Raw genomic sequence first — 18,632 nt, 5'->3', positions numbered from 1 at the left:
ACAAAGAAAAACAAGTGACGCAAAGGAAAAAAGGACACAAACGACCACCAACTAAACTAGATGAACAGATGCAATCTAAGGCTATGTCAAATATTTTTGTGGGGTTTTTTCTGTATAGGACGAAAATAAAACTAATCTAGGGATAAATTTTGTGGATGCTCACCGACTAAACCTGGGGCTCTGATACCAAGATGATATGGGGTTGCCCGATCTTCTCAGTAAGCGAGGTGGATGGTGATGAACACGCGATGAACACAGCGGAGATACACGATGATGAAGTTGATGATAGTGTTAAGCTTCATGACGGGAGAAGAGAAAGTCAACACGTGAAAGAAGAAGAGCACACCGAAACAGGGCATCAGCGGTGGCTAAAGAGGGGGGCAACAACAATTTTTAGGCTTAATTGCGAAAACCAGGATTTGAACTCAAGACCTGGGGCTCTGATACCATGTTAAGCTTCATGCACTAGCCACTTGAACCAAAAGTCCGAACTGATGGAAAGGGCTAGGCAATCCACATATACACTTCACAACAGATAACTTGTATGACGCTGACGAGTCTCTCGATTGATTTCTGTCGCCAATGCAACAACTCTCAACCCTGCAAGATATTCGCAACTCCACACACTTGCACACGTAGCCACCGACCACGAAGCGGTAAATTGCAACCTTCTAATTTTGAATAGAACAGCTGATCACACAAAACTTTCAGTACTAAGACACCAGATCGATGCGAATTGGTGTATAGATTAAATAGAGTTGCAAAGCAATCAACTATGAACTAGGGTTTATCTTAAACTTGGTCTAAACCTAAAAGCCACGACTTACAAGCATATATAAAGACTATTGGACGTCCAACATAGGGTTGGGGTCGAAATCTATCATATCTCTAACTTTCCTAACTTGAAAACACTATATCTGGAAACTGGTAGAAACGACCATCAACTTGTTTCAGCCAGCACAGCTTGTACATGAAGAATCGGTATGTGTGGACCTACTCATTGGAAAGGACATGAAATTATCTTTCCAATGAGTCCTTATGTGCCTAATTTGGAGTTCGTATGAAGAAACCACATCCGTTTCAAAATCAGAACTTTTGTCTGTCCAAACCGAATCAGAACTGACTTTGACTTTGATTTTGAATCCGATTTTCTTCCTCTCTTGTTGGGGGGATGACCCCCGGTATGCCAAAGGCATGCCAAACCGGATGGTTTGAGCCATCAAGATACCGGTTTAATGTTCGTACCGGAACTTAAAGATAGGAACTTAGCTAAGTGAGGCTAAGCCGGTATCCCCAAGATGGGTATACCGGAATCAGGTAAGAAGATACCGGATCTCCGGAAGGACGAGCAGGTCGGCAGGACTGGTCAAAGATTCTCTCCAGAGCTAGAAGACAAAGATGAGCTAAGCAAAGTAACTTTAGACGAAGGGCTGACGATAAAGAGAAGGATGACGGTCAAAGAAGCCGGAGGACGTCAGCGTCTCTGATTAAAGAGGGCTCCGGTGTCTTCTATGATTAAAGTAGCTTTGTAAAGTAGTTTGTCTAGTCAAAGATGCCATTAGGGTTTCTTGCCCTGTAAGCCACCTCTCCCCTATATAAGGAGAGGGGGCAGCCCTTCTTACGGACAGATCGCGCATGAACACAGAATAGCTTGTATTGAGAAACTTGTAGCCTGTTGAGATCAATAAAGATGATGATCTAGAGCGAGTTCTTCCTTATGTCTTTCTTCTTCAACCTCTAGCCTTGGCTAAGTTCTTGAGGAAACCATCCGGAAGTTCATCCCATCTAATCACAAACCCTCCCCCGAATCCTCTTGCGTCCATTCGGCCCCAACTTAAGCCATCCTATGGCATCTGTCTGTTCACCACGACGACAGTTGGCGCCCACCGTGGGGCATGAAGTGGCGCATGCTGGAATACACATTCGGGCGGGCCTCCTCGAGTTCGCCGGCGAGCGGACAGTGTCTGCGCTCGTCCAGAGCTTCTACTCCATCGACTTCATCAACGACAACGCGGGCTGCTTCGCCAACGGCGGCATCTTCCCCAAGAACGGCCGCATCATCGAGTTTGGCAGCCACCGCGTCTACTTCGGTACCGTCCCCGTGCGCCAGCGCCTCTCGCCGGTGCTGGTGGCACCGGACCCGCCAAGGTGGCTTTGTGCAGGCCGCGCCGCCGGAAGCGTCGAGGTGATGATGGCCGGCGTAGCCGGCGCGGGCAAGGAGGCTGCGGACGAAGCTGCTGGTCGTGCGGCTGCAACCCGTGCGGCCAAGCCACCGCTGGAGCGCGACACCGGCGCGGCGGGAGCGTCTTCCGCACCACCGGCAACACCTCTCCAAGCGGAGATGAACGCGCTGGCAACCCCCATCGCGCAGAACATCGACCCGGCAGCGGCTCAGGCGGAGCTGGAGGCGCAGCGCCTGAGGATACTCGAGAGCGGCAAAGACGTCGTCAAGGCGCAGCGCGAGCTGAACCTAACCGTACGTGAGTATAACGCTGCCCATGGCTTTGCTTCTGTTAGCGCTCATGCTGCTAGGATACCGGAAAACCGGCTTAAGGCTCGCAATCTAGATCAGGATTTGCGTAAGGAAGTTCTTACCGGCAAGAGTACCTCTGCATCTGTTAGCATTGTAGAGAAACCTAAGTACAGTAGCCCGGATAAAACCATAAAAGCTGCTAAGGCTGCTGTAGATCTGTGTGACTCGCTTACCGAAGAGGCTCTGGCAAAGCAACAAGAGCGTGTCAGAGAGCTGCCAGATACTGTAGAGCAGCAGAACGCTGAGCAGCTGGCTAAGCTGAACAAGGCTATAGCCTCAAAGTCCGCGCGTTCAACAAAGAATGCCGGAAGCAAGTCCCATGGGCAGGCTTCGTCCCCCCATCCGGACAGAAGAAAAGAAAAAGAAGTGAACGCACGGCAGATGACTGTGTATGATCCGGTCCTTGCCGGTAAACAAAAAGCCGGGCAACACGATGCCGGTAGAAAAAGCCAAGGGGCAGAGCGAGGCTACGCCAAGGAAGGCTATGCCGGAAACAATCATGCCGGTAGACATGAAACCGGGCAAAACTATCCGGCTGCAAGGGCAGCGTATGATGATGAGGAAGAGATGCCTCCACCAAGGTACCGGCAGGCAAGGGCCGCGGCACCAGAACGTTACGATGAAGCTGATTCAACAAGACTCACCGCTTACCGCAAACCTTTGGGAGAGCGGTTGGGAGAAAGAAACTTACCGGAACGGGATGCGAGGCACCGTCTGGACAGAGTATACCTGTCTGAAATGATTGAGGCAGAGGGTCCTCCGGGTCCAAAATGCTTTGGCCCAAGGATCATGAAAGAACCACCACCAGTTCGCAACTTTCAGTTGCCCCGTGACACCAAAACATACGATGGCACCACTAAGCCGGAAGACTGGCTCGCGGATTACGTGACCGCGGTATACGTTGCTGGTGGCGGAGGAGTCATAGCTGGAGGAGGAAACCGGCGTTGGGCCGTGAGAATTGTGCCGACGTTCCTAGTAGGACCGGCAAGAATCTGGCTGAACAACTTGCCGGAAGGAAGCATAAATGGCTGGTTGGATTTCGAGGAAGCTTTTGTGAGCAACTTCAGCAGCACCTACAGAAGGCCAAACAGGCCTCAGCAGCTCGCTTTGTGCGTGCAGCGCCCGCAGGAAACAGACCGGGATTACCTGACCCGGTGGAACTCCACCAGAAATTCTTGTGAAGGAGTGATAGAGGCACAGGCCATCGCTTGGTTTAGTCAAGGATGCCGGCGAGGTTCGCCTTTGTGGCAAAGGCTGCAGAGGAACATGCCAACAACGTTGGCGGAGATGATGCGTGTGGCGGATAACTATGCGTTGGGAGACCCAATACAACCGGCGATACAAGCTGAGCCGGAACAATCAAACCCGCCTCAACAGCAGTATCGGGACAACCGGAACAACAAGAGGAGGGAAGATTTCCCGGATCGAAGGTATGGCTCGCAGCAAGTTGCTGCTGTGCAGGAAAACTCTGATGCCAGCGGCAGCCAGAGACAAAGAACCGGATCGCAGCCATGGGCTGGTCCTAAGAAACAGTGGGTCGAAAAGAAACCCTGGGGCCAGAAAAAGAACTGGCAAGAACCCGCGAAGTACACCATGGAAGCTGCCATGGATCAACCATGCCGGTGGCACACGCCGAATCCGGCTCACCCGTCGAACCACCTGACAAAAGATTGTACCTGGACCAAGTACTTGATGCAAAAGGGGGCGGTAAAGGACACCCAAGGGCAAGGAGGCAATGCAATGATGCCGCCACCGGACATGCCGCGACAGCAGCAGCTACCACCACCACCACCGCTCACCGGGGCGAACGCCTTACCGGTACACCCTCAGCAAAACAGGCAGCGGTATCGGCAAGTCAATCGGGTGGGAGAAGGCCACGGCCAACCACCTCCACCGACACCCTTGGGCCGGAACGTTTATAATGACCCTGATGTGTGCTGTGTCGTGTTCGTAACTGAGCCGACAGACAAGCAAAGCCTGCGCCGCCGTTCCATGGAGGTAAACGCGGTGATGCCGGCAGTGCCAAAATACATGCCCTGGTCAGAGCAGGAACTCTCATGGTCATACTGGGATCATCCTAAAATCATGCCGAACCCGGGTGGCTACGCTCTCGTGGTGGACCCAATCATGAAGGGGTCCACGACTCGTGTCAAGTTCAGCAAGGTGCTGATAGACAATGGGAGCAGCATAAACATAATGTACAAGCACACCATGCATACCTTGGGCATAACAGAGAACATGCTTCAGCCCACGCACACGACTTTCCATGGAATCGTTCCGGGTTTGTCCTGCGCACCGGTTGGAAAAGTCCGGGTGGATGTGTCATTTGGAGGACGTGACAATTGCCGGGTTGAGAACCTGGAGTTTGAGGTGGTGGACTTAGATAGTCCGTACCATGCTCTGCTGGGGAGACCGGCGCTGGCGGCCTTCATGGCCTCGACCCACACGGCGTATCTCAAGATGAAGATGCCGGCACCTCGTGGACCTCTGACTGTGGTGGGAAACTACAAGGTCTCACTGGAAACAGCATCTGCCGGATCGAACCTAGCGGAATCGCTGGTGATCGCGGAGGAAAAAAGAAGGATGCAAACCGCAGTTGCGCTGGCTCAGTCCTCACAGTTGAGCTTAGCGGCAATGAGTGCAAGTCTGAGCGCTCCGGCGTTCAAACCGACAAAAGAAACAAAGTTCATCGTGCTGGACCCGGCTTTCCCTGAGCGTACCGTTCGTATCGGTGCCGGCCTCAGTGAGGCATAGGAAAGCGCGCTCGTCAGCTTCCTCCGTGAGAATCGGAATATCTTTGCCTGGTCTACTGATGACTTGGTAGGTGTTCCGAGGGAGCTGGCTGAGCACTCTCTAAACGTTCGGAAGGATGCCAAGCCGGTGCGACAACCATTGCGCCGGTTCGCTGAAGGTAGGAGGAAGATCATTGGAGAAGAGGTGACAAAGATGCTGGTTGCCGGTTTCATTGTGGAAGTCACGCATACTGAGTGGCTAGCCAATCCGGTGATGGTTGAAAAGAAGAAGGACGAGAACACGGAGGCAAAGGCTCCGAAGGTGTGGCGCATGTGCATCGACTACACCAACCTCAACAAGGCTTGCCCAAGAGACCCTTTTCCTTTACCGCGGATCGATCAAGTGATTGATTCCACTGCTTGGGTGTGAGTTGTTGTCTTTCCTGGATGCGTACTCCGGTTTCCACCAAATCCCCTTGAAAAAGGAAGGTCAAATAAAAACTGCGTTCATTACCCCGCACGGGGCTTACTGCTATATCACTATGCCTTTTGGTTTGCGCAACGCTGGTGCAACGTACCAGCGCTGTATGCAAAAATGTTTGTTTGATCAAATCGGAAAGAATGTGCAGGTGTATGTGGATGACATCGTGATAAAAACTAAGGTAAAAGATACCCTAATAGATGATATCCGGCAGACATTCGATAACTTAAGAAGGTTCCGGATGAAACTCAATCCGGCAAAATGTACTTTCGGTGTCCCTGCCGGCAAGCTGCTGGGTTTCCTTGTCTCAAGCCGAGGCATTGAGGTCAATCCGGTAAAGATCCGGGCAATCGAGAGAATGACGGTACCACAGGATCTGAAGGACATACAAAAGTTTACCGGAAGCTTAGCATCGCTAAGCCGGTTCATAAGCAGGCTAGGAGAAAAGGCCTTGCCGTTGTATGCCTTAATGAGAAAATCCGATAAGTTCGTCTGGACCCCTCAGGCAGACGCGGCATTCAAGGAGCTGAAAATGATGTTAGCTACCGTGCCAATATTGGCTTCGCCGTTGGAAAGAGAACCGATGTTGTTATACATAGCAGCAACCAACCGGGTCGTGAGTGTTGTTGTGGTAGTAGAAAGAGAAGAGGAAGGAAAAACCGTCCAGAGGCCGGTATACTACCTGAGCGAGGTGCTCTCCCTCTCAAAGCAAAACTAGCCGCACTTCCAGAAAATGACCTATGGCGTGTTTATGGCCGCCACCAAGCTCAAGCACTACTTCGAGGAACATCCTATGAAGGTAGTGAGTGAAGCACCCATCTCCGATATCATGTGCAACAAGGACGCTAGCGGCAGGATTGCTAAATGGGCAATACGAGATATCACCATATGTTCCGGTGTACGAAAGAAGAGACGCCATCAAATCGCAAGCTTTAGCGGATTTTTTGGTCGATTGGGCGGAAATGCAGTACAAGCCCCCGGATCAAAGACTGGAATACTGGAAGATGCACTTTGATGGATCCAAGCTCAAGGAGGGCCTAGGTGACGGTGTGGTGCTAACCTCACAAAGGGGAGATCATCTCCGGTATGTTTTACAAGTGCATTTCAGGGCATCAAACAATGTCGCTGAATATGAGGCCTTGATCCATGGGCTTAAGGTCGCAAAAGAAATCGGTGCACACCGGATCATTTGCTATGGAGACTCAGACCTTGTGGTGCAGCAGTGTTACGGGGACCTGGGACGCAAAAGATGCCAACATGGCCTCGTACCGGTTTCACGTGCAAAAGATTGCCGGCTTCTTCGAAGGCTGTGAATTTCACCATGTACCGCGTGCAGAAAATGAAGCTGCGGATGCTTTGTCCAAGATAGGCTCATCCCGACAAGAAATTCCTCCCGGGATAGCCTTGGCACACCTGAGAGTACTATCAATCAAGCCAAGTCCAGAGTCGGAGTCAATTTTCGTACCGGAGTCACACATTGTACCAATGGATATCGACGAAGGAAACCTGGGGACTGTTCCGGTAAGCTCGGGGACTATCCCGGTAAGATCGAACGCTGCCGCGCCGGTACCGGAAGAAACAATGTTGGTAGATAGCATGGACATAGACGTACCGGTATTCCTGGTTCGGGAGACTCCGTCCTGGGTTAAACCTATTAAGGAATTCCTGATCAACGGCACCTTACCGGCTGACGAAAATGAATCAAGGAGAATCCAAAGAAGGTCCAAGGCGTATACGTTCATCAATGGTGAAGTGTACAAGAGAAGCGTTACCGGCGTCCTTCAAAGATGCGTGGAACCGGAAGAAGGGAAAGAAATGCTTGAGGAAATTCACCAAGGGGAATGTGGGCATCATGCCTCATCAAGGGCGCTGGTAGCAAAAGTATTCCGGCATGGGTTTTACTGGCCCACTGCTTTGGAGAACGCTGAGGATTTGGTAAGAAAATGCAACGGGTGCCAGAGGTACGCCAAGCAAAATCATACCCCAGCGTCCGGTTTAAAGACAATACCATTAACATGGCCGTTCGCCGTTTGGTGCCTTGACATGGTTGGCCCATTCAGGACTGCAAGAAGCAGCATGACCCACATCTTGGTTATGGTGGATAAGTTCACCAAATGGGTAGAAGTGAAACCTGTCGCAAAATGTGATGGGCACACAGCAGTGAAGTTCTTAAAAGATGTCATTTTGCGGTATGGATACCCGCACAGCATTATTACTGACAATGGAACCAACTTTGCTCAAGGTGAGTTCAAAAGGTTTTGTGAGGATAAGAATATCCGGTTGGATTTGTGCTCGGTGGCACACCCACAAGGCAACGGCCAAGTGGAAAGAATGAATGCTTTGGTACTCTCCGGTATCAAACCCAGACTCATTGACGCAGTGGAAAAATCACCGGGGTGTTGGCTTGATGAGATACCATCAGTGCTGTGGAGTATAAGAACAACTCCAAACCGGTCTACCGGATACACTCCGTTCTTCATGGTTTATGGAGCGAGAGCGGTCATACCAACCGACATCATCCATGATTCACCAAGAGTACAGCTCTATACTGAGCAAGAGGTCAAAGAGGCCAGAGAAAATGATGTGGACTTTCTAGAAGAAGCAAGAGAGCTAGCTTTGGCAAGAACATCCATTTACCAGCAAAACCTCAGACGCTATCATGACCGGAAAGTTAATCCAAGAGTTTTCCGGGAAGGAGATCTTGTGCTTCGCCTAGTGCAGCGCACTGAAGGCCAGCATAAGCTCTTGCCACCTTGGGAAGGTCCCTTCATTGTAAGCAAGGTGCTTCACAATGATGCATACTACTTGATTGATGCACAGGAATGGAAAGAAGGGAAGGCGGACAAGTCCGGAGAGGAGAGCAAGCGTCCATGGAACGTAGCTCTGTTGCGTCCTTTCTACTCTTGAAGTGGTGGTGTAAGAAGTTCCTTTTTGTACCTTATATGCTATGAATAAAAGATGCCGGAACATTGAATGAGTCTCGGGGACTACCCCAATAAGATTGCATGTAACTTGTCTATTTTTTCAGTTTACCGGTTGCTTATTGAACGTTTTTTCTTTCCGGTTTAGTAGTGTGCTAAACCCTACCGGAGTCTTCGACTCTGCTGCTGTCCGCAAAACCGGCTTCATGGCAAGCAAGATAAACCGGTAGGGGATAAGCACATGAACTGCGGAGAGAGAGAGCAGGAAAGAACAATCCGGAAAATTTAACTAACCCCGGTTAACCCGGTTTTTTGCAAAATTTCGAAGTTATTTCTAAGTTCAAGAAAATGCTTGTTTGGTGAAAGAACCTTGTGCTCATACGCCAAAGGACGCCCAGAGAAGGCAGGCAGAGCCAAGGCAAAAGAACCAAGTGTGCATCAAATTGAATGCAGGAACAATTTGGAAATCTTTGCAGTGCAGGATAAAAGCAAAACCATGAGCAAATGTGCTAAAGCAAACATAAGATAATTAGCACCGGTATAGCATACCGGCACAAAATGTTGTACGGCAACCACAAGCAGATTTAAGTTTTACATCATAAGCCCCGGCATACCGGGGCAGAATTTAACGGAACATTGTTCTAAGCCACGCAGGGCCACACAGCACAGCAAGGTAAATTATAGGACAGGTGATCAGGCAGCAGGGGCTTCCGGAGGAGCATCGCCAGTACCAACGTCGTCAAGAGGCTCCTCCTCGGCTTCATCCTCTTCCTCATCAAGATAATCTTGAACGTCAGGAGGGGGAGGGATGAAGGTGCGCATCTCGGCGTACTCCGCGATATGGTACGCACAATCCTGCCGCTTAGCGGTGAGGATCGGGTCCGAATCGGTTTCCGCGCCTTCGCGCACTCCGGTGAGGGCACCCAGGTCGAGCTCCGGGTACCAGGAACAAGCGACGCGGAGGGCAGCATCTGCTCCAGCGCGGGCAGCAGAGCACTGCCACTCGCGGATCCTCTTGCCGGTGCCCTTGAGACGGTCACTGATAAGGGAGAAAGTATCAGGCACCTCTTCGCCAGGCCACAGGGTCCTGAAGAGCTGGGTAGCTACATCAGGAATGTCAGATAAATTGCGATCAATGGCGCGCATATGGGACACCCGCGCGTTGAGCGCGACCAGATGGTCATTGGGCGTCCATGCCACGACAAGATCTGCTTGGCCTTGGTCCTTGCGGCGCGCGTCAACCTTCTTGACAGCATACTTCTGGGAGTCCGGAAACAGGCCTGTGCAAAGAAAGAAAAAGGCTAAGGAAAAGAATCCGGCATAAAAAGAGACCGGAGGAAAAAGAGTCCGGAAACCGGAAGGAAAGATAGCGAAAAGAAAATGGGAACGGAGGAAAAAAGCCTCGTAGGCAATAGTCAAAGTACGCGAAGGTAAGGGACTCACGGTAGGCAAGCGCGTCGGTCTGCAGGATCAGCTGGTTGCACACTTTCTGCTCCTCCTCCAGCCGCGCGGCTTTCTCCTCAGCACCCTTCCGGGCCTTGGCCGCCTCCTCCAGCTCAGCCAGCAGCACCACGTTGGCATTACCGGCGTCCTCCAGAGCCTCCTCCATCTTGGCCGCTGCATCAGCTTCAGCGGCTTCGAGGGCCTTGGCATGGTCAAGCCCCAGTTGGATGAGCTGGGTCTTGAGCTCCCGGTGGCTAGTCTTGAGGGCGTCCAGCTCCTCCTTATGCTGCCGGATGAGCTGGTCCTTCTCCACTGCAACCCGGAAAAGAAGATATTAACAAGATCATGCTAATAAACATGAGAAGAAAATCAAGTTAACAGGAGAAAGGAGAAAAGTTATACGTTGGGCGGTGGCGAGCTGCTCCTTGAGAGCGTTAATGGAAGCTTCCGGGATCACTGTTAAGCAGAAATTGCGAATGTTAGGAGGGAAAGGTTTCCGGTAAGGAAGATGCCGGCAAAACAAAAATTTACCTTGGCACTTGTCGTGTGCCTCAGCGAGCTCCCGGTGCTCCCATAAGAGCTCCTCGAAGAGGGCCTTCCGAGCGTCAGCCGTGAGCTGGTCAAGAAAAAGAGGTTAGCTAAGTTTTGCGCTAAGAACAAAGTTCTTACCCCGAAACTCTGGGACTGGCAGTGCCGGTTTTGCGCTAAGTTTTTAAGCTAAGTTTTGCGCTAAGAACAAAGTTCTTACCCCGAAACTCGGGGACTGGCAGTGCCGGTTTTGCGCTAAGTTTTTAAGCTAAGTTTTGCGCTAAGAACAAAGTTCTTAACCCGAAACTCGGGGACTGGCAGTGCCGGTTTTGCGCTAAGTTTTTAAGCTAAGTTTCACGCTAAGAACAAAGTTATTAACCCGAAACTCGGGGACTGGCAGTGTCGGTTTTGCGCTAAGATTTTAAGTTAAGTTTTGCGCTAAAAGCTGCGCTCTCACCACAAAACTCGGGGACTGGGAAGATAGACAAGAGAAAAATCGGCATGAAACTAAAGAAAAGATAAAACAAATCCGGAAGCAAAGAAACCGGTAGCAATTAAGGAAAGTTAGAAAAACGTACCATCAAGTTGTTCGTGGCATCATACCACGCACTGTCAAGCTCTTTCACGGCGCTGCGGAGCCGCATGAAATGCTCCTCGGACGACCGGTCCCCAAGCTGGATCGGGTGCCGGCAGCCTGTCCTTGCCCAAGCCGCGGGTCGCCGGAGTCATGTCCGCGGCGTTCCACTTCCGGGCGTAGGGCGGGAGATGCCCCGAGTCTCGGCCTCGGCGTTGGAACTCGGTGATACGGCCAAGAAGACCGGTGGCCTTCGTGGCGGTATCCACGGCGGCCTTGGAGACGTGCGGCACCGGAGGCTGCCGGCCGCCGGAAGGGCGGCCGGAGGCCGTCGCCTTCCCCTTGATAAGCTTGGAGGTCTTGGGCGGCGGCGCGCTAGAAGTGGCCCCAAGAGGTTTGGCGCGAGGAGCACCTGGCGGCGGCATAAGGATGGTTCGTGGAGACTGGGGAGCGCTGGGCGCATCACCCGGCTTGGGACCTCCCGGCGCGGAAGATTCCGGCGCGGAAGTGGTTGACTTTTCAAGGACGGGAGGAGCAGGAGGCTCCGCCCGCCCGGCAGCTTCTTCTTCTCCGGCGCCGATGTTGCTGGCGCCGGTATCCTGGGTCTCTGGAGGGAAGGAAGGATCCTCCTCCGTGCGGTGATCTGACGATGAAGGGGCCGCACGCCCCGAATTTGTTGTGCCCCCCGAAAGGGAGGCAGAGGTGTTACCGGCACCAGGAGGTGCCGGGCTTGAGCGAGGAGGAGGGGTTGAAGTCCTTGCGGAGTCTTCAGAGCCCGATTGTCTTGGGCCAAGCTTGAGCGCAGGGCTGAGAAAAAGAGAAAAAGACGGTTGGAAAAGAGAAACCGGAAAAAGAACTTGGCGAAAAAGAGGCAAGCCGGAAAATGAGTAAATTACCCGGAAGAGGTTGGCATCGCCTTGCGCCCGTAGCGACGCATGCCCACCTGCTTCTCCCCCACGGGCTTGGTCCGGAAGCGCTTGGAGGGAGGAGCCTGGCTGCCACCGGCATCAGAAGCTGGCTGCTTGTTCTTTTGGCCTTGGGCCATGAGTTTCTCCACAAACTCAGAGCCCGCCTCGGCGCGCAGGGGCGGCACGCGCTCATGGATCTATGGATTGAGCATGGCTAAGAAGCATTTCGCAGGAAAACGATAACGGAAGATAAAGGAAACCGGAAAAGAGAGTACCTCAAGCGTGGTCAAGTCGTCAGCGGACCCGGTGGGCTTTGGCGGAGACCGGCCAAGGTGCGCTGCCGGAGTCTTGCCCATCTTCAAATCCTTCCAGAAAATGTAGGGATCTGGGTCGAAGGAGTCAAGGGCGCGTTTCTGGCAAGGTCCTCGCCGCTCTGCTTCGATGAGGGGGAAGCGGTCCTTGGCCTGAAACATGAAAAAAGTAAGATTAGCAAGAGCAGAAAGTTACCGGCTAAAAACAACCCCTGTCGCATAATCCCTTACTTCTTGGGTTGGAGGGTTATCGGTGCTTGAGGGGAGGAGGCCCCATTCCCAATCAGATAGCATAGCAGTTTGGCAAATCTGCTTAGCCTTGCGAACGACATCCCTTTTGCTAAGCGGACGGCCTGTGATCTTGGTAGGATCGCCTGGGCCGTACATCTCGCTCATCCTATGCGCACGGCGCTTCAGATGAAGCACCCGGCGTGACATAAAGGTGCGGATGATATCATCCGAGCAGATGTTGGTCTCCTTCTTCAAAGAGGCCAAGAAGCGTACCACCCGGCTAGTTTCAGCATGATCAGACTTCGGGTTGTAGCTCCAGTTGGTCCTGCTGGGAGGCCCCGCTTCGAAAGGAGGAAGATCGATAAGATCGGCACGGCCGGTGTTCTTCACGTAGAAGAAAGTCCCTTGCCACAACCGGCAAGATTCGAGGCCGGAAAACTTAAAAAGGGGCTCCCTTGACGGGAGCCGATGATGCAAGACCCGCATTGAACGGGGGGTTTGGGTTTAGGAATATCCTTGCCCTGAACGGAATTGATCCGAAGAGCAAAGAAGCGGGCAAACGTCTCACGAGTGGGACGAATGCCGATATAGGCCTCCATAAAGGTGGCGTAGCAAGAGAGGTAGAAGATGGCGTTGCCAGGAAGGTGGTGAGGTTGGAGTTTGTAGAAATCTAGGAACTCACGAAAGAAAGGGGAGGCTGGAAGGCCGAAGCCACGCTCAAAGTGAGCAAGAAAGACAACATATTCGTCGGGTTCAGGGTCCGGTTCGATTTCATCGTCAGGGATCCGGCAAGAAACTCCTTCCGGAATCCGTCGAGACCGGTATAACCAATCGATCTCGAACTCAGTGACACTGGAGCCCATCCAGGCTCCGCGGGTGATTGGGGAAGGCTCGGCGCCGGATAATTGGCTGGAGCTACCGGATGCTTCGCCAGAACTACTCGCCTCTTGGCTACCGGAAGCTTGGCTAAAGCTACCGGATTCTAGAGGTCCACCGGATTCTTGGTGGCTACCGGATCCCTGCTGGTTGCCGGAATCGGTCTCCATCGGATCTGGAGCGTTGGATCCACCGGGAGATTGATCACGGTGTCTAACGGAAGGGGAAGAAGAGGAAGATGCGGAGGAGGATTCGTCGGACATGGAATGGGAAGGTGAAAAAACAGAAATCCCACACTTGAACCCCGCGTGAAGATCTACGAGTAAGAAGAAAATCAAAGAAAAAAGAGGAAATAAGAACACCGAAGACCCAAGATCTGAAAAGCAAGCAAATAGCGAGCAAAGCAAGATTGGTACCAACCTGGAGCGGCGCGATCGCGAGAGGAAGATGTTCGCCGGTGCTGGAACGGACCTACGGTCGCCGACGAGCTCCGTCGATGGTGAGGCGGAGAAGTTCGCGATGAAGCGTGAATGCAGCGGGCGCGGTGGAACTGCTGCTAGGGCCTCCTGCACAGCGAAGTCCGGCGGAGGCACGGCGTGAGTTCGTCGGGCGCCGGAGCTGGTGCGAGCGACGGCGGACGAAGAGCGGCGGAGGCACAGAGGCGAGAAGCACTGTGCACGAAGGAAGAGGAATGCGAAGAAGAGGAAGAAGAAGGGGCAGTTGTGCTTATAAAGGAGAGAGAAGATGGGCTGAAAACCGCTGGGCCGCGGCGGTTCGCCTCGCGGGCCGCGACGGTTCGCGCCGCGGGCCGCCACGTGGCGAAGAGGTACACGCGAGAAAGGAGGTGGCCACACGGAGGCGCACACGAGATCCAGAGCAGTTAGTGGGATCCGCGGTGGTGCATTAAATGAGCGCGCGGGAGTCGAAACGAAGTGACAGCCGACACCTGCTACGACGATCACGGTGCGCATGTCACCGACGGGCGCGGGGCCCAAAATATTCTCGACACCGCCGAGGAAGTATTTAATGACCATAGATGCCGGAGGATAAGATACCGGATAATACCTTAAGAGAAAAGATAGCGCTGATCTGGGCAAAGATGCCGGATCCAAATCCAAGGACAGATATATTAAACCGGTATCCTAAAAAGAAAGAACCTGGCATGGTCTGTTGGATAGGATCCACCAGACTATACCAGCTTCGGGGACTAATGTTGGGGGGATGACCCCCGGTATGCCAAAGGCATGCCAAACCGGATGGTTTGAGCCATCAAGATACCGGTTTCATGTTCGTACCGGTACTTAAAGATAGGAACTTAGCTAAGTGAGGCTAAGCCGGTATCCCCAAGATGGGTATACCGGAATCAGGTAAGAAGATACCGGATCTCCGGAAGGACGAGCAGGTCGGCAGGACTGGTCAAAGATTCTCTCCAGAGCTAGAAGACAAAGATGAGCTAAGCAAAGTAACTTTAGACGAAGGGCCGACGATAAAGAGAAGGATGACGGTCAAAGAAGCCGGAGGACGTCGGCGTCTCCGATTAAAGAGGGCTCCGGTGTCTTCTATGATTAAAGTAGCTTTGTAAAGTAGTTTGTCTAGTCAAAGATGCCATTAGGGTTTCTTGCCTCGTAAGCCACCTCTCCCCTATATAAGGAGAGGGGGCAGCCCTTCTTACGGACGGATCGCGCATGAACACGAGAATAGCTTGTATTGAGAAACTTGTAGCCTGTTGAGATCAATAAAGATGATGATCTAGAGCGAGTTCTTCCTTATGTCTTTCTTCTTCAACCTCTAGCCTTGGCTAAGTTCTTGAGGAAACCATCCGGAAGTTCATCCCATCTAATCACAAACCCTCCCCCGAATCCTCTTGCGTCCATTCGGCCCCAACTTAAGCCATCCTATGGCATCTGTCTGTTCACCACGACGACATCTCTGATGGCACCACTTCCTCCCTCCTTCGTGCATGCCTTCCTCTCATCCCTCGCGCGTCCGTGGAATGTCTTCACGTCCAGCTGCTCCTCTTCTCCTCGTGCAATGCTTGTTTCACCCTCGAACCTAATCATACACAAGTGCATAGACTTAGGTAATATAACGTTCTCATAAATCCAAGCATTAGTATCAACCAGGAAAGAATTCACCTTATAGTAATCGTTAATTAGACTTAATGTTTCTTTCCAGCTCAAGCATGTACAATCATCATATTCCATGAGTGTATCCTCATCACTTCCCATTAAGACCCATTGCTTCTATAAAGTAATGCAAGGTTGCATTTCTGTTTGGAGCACTCCCCGGTGTCAGCACTGGACTACCATCTATGATAATCTCATCATTCACCAGGATATAACTACCCAACCTATTTTAAGGATTTGTGGCTACCTGAGCGACAAGTCTGGAATACTCAACTTATTGATGCTCACTAAAAGTGCTTATCGTGCATGCTTACAGAAATTGCAGGAATTAGGTGAGCCGGCTCCGAGACAAGTACATCCTGCGACAATTCAACTCCTCAAACAAATATGGTGAAACAAGCAACTAACCTCAAGAGTGCAGGCATTTGGATGGCGATTTCTAAGAAGGCTATTCCCACCGGAGCAAGGGTAGGTAAGTACTCAACTCATATAACCACTCTTTGCTCAAGATGTGGCTTGGAGGAAACTGACATACACCTCTTCTTCACTTGCCATTTTGCACGTGTGGCTTGGTTTACATATCCTTGGTTCATTAGATCTGAGATGATTGCAAACAACTGTACTTCTCTTACTCAGATTTTGACAAAACTATTAACCATGAATCACCCTCATGCCTCGGTGGAAAATATGCTAACATTCGTGTGGTGTCTATGGAAATCAAGAAATGATAATTTATTTTGTAGAAAACCTGGGTCTCCTCATCAGGTGTTCCAGGCGACAAAAGCAATTCAGCAAAGCATGGAAATGCAAAATCCTTCTAATGTCTTATTAGTGCAGGTTCAAGCCAATACAATCAAAGAAAGTACAAGACACCAACCCAACTCAGAGACCAATCTCCTTCCACCACAAGGAACTACAATCAAAACGGATCTTCTAATTGCAGGCAACAATGTTTTTTCGGATGCTACATGGAAATTGAAGAAAATATTGGCATGTCATGCATCACATGCAATTGGCATTGGTCTGTTTCTTCAAGTTCAAATCGGCCAGTCCAGATGTGATGTTATGATACAAACTACGACAGATCAGACACCTACCCCTCTTCAAGCTGAAGCAGCGACTCTTCTTCTAGCAGCTATGGTGGCACAAGAACTGCCATTACAAACAACGACATTCTCATAGACAACTTGTCCCTTGCAGCAGCTTCAGCGACTCAATCCATTACTGCCCGATAGGTGCCTTGGGAATAAGGGATATTCTTTCCTCCTTCTTTCAACTTTCTCCTCCACTACAAGCTGCAATCTACCATGTCAAGAGAAATCTCAATGGAGTAGCACATGACTGCGCACATCAAGCTCACAAAGCAAATGCTACAGAGGCTACTTTAAGATGCAATTGTTCAAATCATAGAAATAATCGTGTCCTATCTTCACTGCTCTACATTCGACAAATTTCAAAGGCTATGTATTACACTCGATATACTATACTTGAGCTGAATGATGAATGATATTAGCGCCCCCGGCGCCTCCCTTTGTTCAAAAAAAAATATCGAAGAAAAGCGAACAGGAATGTTGATGGGCCAAGCCCATACCGAAAACTCTTCAGCGAAATGAGCCTCCCTGGCGGCTGCGCGCGCTAGGGAGCAGTTTCCGAATAAAGACTAACAAGCATCTTCCCTAGCATTTCCTATAAAACCGGCTTATGCACGCGCGGCCTGCCCGAAGGACGCACTCCCCTGTCATAAACACCGTCTAGCCGCCGTTCGTTAGGTCAGTATACTAGTTCTATCTCAGAGAGGCGAAAAGAAAACTTAAGCGAGAGTAGACTCAACGAGGTACGTGTGCCCTATTCTTCAGATATTTTACTAGCTTGTGTTTGAATCAGGTGTAGTGCGGATTATTTTGGATTTGGCGTCGTGAGGATTTCAGTTGTATTGTTTTGTCGAGCACCATGGGATTGTTCGTGGTCCGGGTTACTCCCCAATCTGAAATCTGAATCCGATTTGGTTCAGATCTACCGATTTACAATACACACCATTTTTTCCCCTATTCCGGCGGGTAATCGAATCAAACCCACTCGCACGATTCAATTCGATTCCGAGAAGAACCCCCTCATTGGCGCCACTATAAATCTGCATCGAGAGGGTTCTGATTTTTCTCTCGTTAAATCAATTGCAGAGCAAGCTCTAGGCGCACCACAAGACAGCCCAATCGATGGCAGGCTCAAGCAGGTACATACCTCTGGAGGACGAGGATGTGGACTACGAAAATTGCGACGAAGATAACCCGCTCGGAATTCCTAAATACTGCAGCAAAGAGGAGGTGAGGAGAAAAAACAATAAGAAAACGAAGAAGAAGACGCTTCCGGTGCCGCAACACCAGATTGATTTAGTACTTGCCTATAAACGCATGCCTGCACTTCACATGCTCGCTGTCGCTGATTCAGATCCTTCGCTTGCGGCCTTGATGGAGGAAGCCCATGAAAGCATCCTCGCCAGGCAGGAAATAATTAGGCAGGAGGTGGAGGCTACTGGTCGCGCGACGTATGTGGCTGAGGTCACAGACAGTGAGGGGGAAGAAGCAACGGCTCCTCAGACTACTCTGGGAGGAAGTCAGGTTACAGATACTGAAGAGGAAGAAGCAACGGCTCCTCAGGCTACTCTAGGAGGAAGTCAGGTTACAGATACTAAAGAGGAAGAAGCAACGGCGCCTCGGGGTACTCGAGTAGGACGAAGAAGATTTCGCCAGGGAGTCGTGAAGCGTGCACAAGGTGTTAAGAAGCTAAATTAACTAGGCAATTTGCTGATCACATGGTTAGCTGTCTACGTTTGCCATTGATTCAAGCCATATAATCTCGTTTTCTAGTAGAACATGTTTTTTGACGTACAAAACTGTTCCAGATTTTTAGTTTGAGTTTTTTTTTGGTCGCACAAACGTATTTTCCATTGACTTTCTTTGGGTTATGAGTT

General features: G+C 51.0%; 1 long non-coding RNA gene across 1 annotated transcript; it reads right to left on the bottom strand.

Moving 5' to 3' along the window:
- Positions 1–981: 981 nt before the first annotated feature.
- On the bottom strand, positions 982–17,968 carry LOC124664527. The gene is made up of 3 exons (XR_006990448.1): positions 17,903–17,968; positions 15,464–15,590; positions 982–1,155 (listed from the first exon to the last, which is right to left on the bottom strand). It is a non-coding gene; the product is annotated as an uncharacterized LOC124664527 (long non-coding RNA).
- Positions 17,969–18,632: the final 664 nt, after the last annotated feature.

Source organism: Lolium rigidum, chromosome 6, assembly GCF_022539505.1.
Source record: "Lolium rigidum isolate FL_2022 chromosome 6, APGP_CSIRO_Lrig_0.1, whole genome shotgun sequence".
Classification (NCBI taxonomy): domain Eukaryota; kingdom Viridiplantae; phylum Streptophyta; class Magnoliopsida; order Poales; family Poaceae; genus Lolium; species Lolium rigidum.
Note: the sequence above shows the minus strand (reverse complement) of the source record. Positions and strands in the feature narration are given on the sequence as shown.